Below are 2,500 nucleotides of genomic sequence, written 5' to 3'. Positions count from 1 at the left end.
AAACAGCCCAAAAACGGGCCAAAACTGGCCATTTTTTGCTGCGCGAGCGAGCGGAGAGCGGCGAACAGCGAGCGAAGCGCGAGGCAGCACCGTCCCTGCTATACGAAAGCCCCATCCAGCCCTGTGCCACCCGGGGGGTTCCAGGGTGCTGAGATGGCTGACATTTTGCTCCGCTCACGACGGTCACCGCGCCACACAAGAACAGCCCAAAAACAGGCCAAAACAGCCCAAAAACGGGCCAAAACTGGCCATTTTTGGCTGCGCGAGCGAGCGGCGAGCGGCGAACAGCGAGCGAAGCGAGAGGCAGCACCGTCCCTGCTATACGAAAGCCCCATCCAGCCCTGTGCCACCCGGGGGGTTCCAGGGTGCTGAGATGGCTGACGTTTTGCTCCGCTCACGACGGTCACCGCACCACGCAAGAACAGGCCAAAAACTGGCCAAAACAGCCCAAAAACGGGCCAAAACTGGCCATTTTTGGCTGCGCGAGCGAGCGGCGAGCGGCGAACAGCGAGCGAAGCGAGAGGCAGCACCGTCCCTGCTATACGAAAGCCCCATCCAGCCCTGTGCCACCCGGGGGGTTCCAGGGTGCTGAGATGGCTGACGTTTTGCTCCGCTCTCGACGGTCACCGCGCAATGCAAGAACAGGCCAAAAACTGGCCAAAACGGCCCAAAAACGGGCCAAAACTGGCCATTTTTGGCTGCGCGAGCGGCGAGCGGCGGACAGCGAGCGAAGCGAGAGGCAGCACCGTCCCTGCTATACGAAAGCCCCATCCAGCCCTGTGCCACCCGGGGGGTTCCAGGGTGCTGAGATGGCTGACGTTTTGCTCCGCTCTCGACGGTCACCGCGCAATGCAAGAACAGGCCAAAAACTGGCCAAAACGGCCCAAAAACGGGCCAAAACTGGCCATTTTTGGCTGCGCGAGCGAGCGGCGAGCGGCGGACAGCGAGCGAAGCGAGAGGCAGCACCGTCCCTGCTATACGAAAGCCCCATCCAGCCCTGTGCCACCCGGGGGGTTCCAGGGTGCTGAGATGGCTGACGTTTTGCTCCGCTCTCGACGGTCACCGCGCAATGCAAGAACAGGCCAAAAACTGGCCAAAACGGCCCAAAAACGGGCCAAAACTGGCCATTTTTGGCTGCACGAGCGAGCGGCGAGCGGCGGACAGCGAGCGAAGCGAGAGGCAGCACCGTCCCTGCTATACGAAAGCCCCATCCAGCCCTGTGCCACCCGGGGGGTTCCAGGGTGCTGAGATGGCTGACGTTTTGCTCCGCTCTCGACGGTCACCGCGCAATGCAAGAACAGGCCAAAAACTGGCCAAAACGGCCCAAAAACGGGCCAAAACTGGCCATTTTTGGCTGCACGAGCGAGCGGCGAGCGGCGGACAGTGAGCGAAGCGAGAGGCAGCACCGTCCCTGCTATACGAAAGCCCCATCCAGCCCTGTGCCACCCGGGGGGTTCCAGGGTGCTGAGATGGCTGACGTTTTGCTCCGCTCTCGACGGTCACCGCGCAATGCAAGAACAGGCCAAAAACTGGCCAAAACGGCCCAAAAACGGGCCAAAACTGGCCATTTTTGGCTGCACGAGCGAGCGGCGAGCGGCGGACAGCGAGCGAAGCGAGAGGCAGCACCGTCCCTGCTATACGAAAGCCCCATCCAGCCCTGTGCCACCCGGGGGGTTCCAGGGTGCTGAGATGGCTGACGTTTTGCTCCGCTCTCGACGGTCACCGCGCAATGCAAGAACAGGCCAAAAACTGGCCAAAACGGCCCAAAAACGGGCCAAAACTGGCCATTTTTGGCTGCACGAGCGAGCGGCGAGCGGCGGACAGCGAGCGAAGCGAGAGGCAGCACCGTCCCTGCTATACGAAAGCCCCATCCAGCCCTGTGCCACCCGGGGGGTTCCAGGGTGCTGAGATGGCTGACGTTTTGCTCCGCTCTCGACGGTCACCGCGCAATGCAAGAACAGGCCAAAAACTGGCCAAAACGGCCCAAAAACGGGCCAAAACTGGCCATTTTTGGCTGCGCGAGCGAGCGGCGAGCGGCGGACAGCGAGCGAAGCGAGAGGCAGCACCGTCCCTGCTATATACGAAAGCCCCATCCAGCCCTGTGCCACCCGGGGGGTTCCAGGGTGCTGAGATGGCTGACGTTTTGCTCCGCTCACGACGGTCACCGCACCACGCAAGAACGGACCATAAACAGGCCAAAACAGCCCAAAAACGGGCCAAAACTGGTCATTTTTGGCTGCGCGAGCGAGCGGCGAGCGGCGAACAGCGAGCGAAGCGTGAGGCAGCACCGTCCCTGCTATACGAAAGCCCCATCCAGCCCTGTGCCACCCGGGGGGTTCCAGGGTGCTGAGATGGCTGACGTTTTGCTCCGCTCACGACGGTCACCGCGCCATGCAAGAACGGACCAAAAACAGGCCAAAACAGCCCAAAAACGGGCCAAAACTGGCCATTTTTGGCTGAGCGAGCGAGCGGTGAGCGGCGAACAGCGAGCGAAGCGAGA

This window comes from Musa acuminata, unplaced genomic scaffold (genome assembly GCF_036884655.1).
Source record: "Musa acuminata AAA Group cultivar baxijiao unplaced genomic scaffold, Cavendish_Baxijiao_AAA HiC_scaffold_1126, whole genome shotgun sequence".
NCBI classification, from domain to species: Eukaryota; Viridiplantae; Streptophyta; class Magnoliopsida; order Zingiberales; family Musaceae; genus Musa; species Musa acuminata.
Note: the sequence above shows the minus strand (reverse complement) of the source record.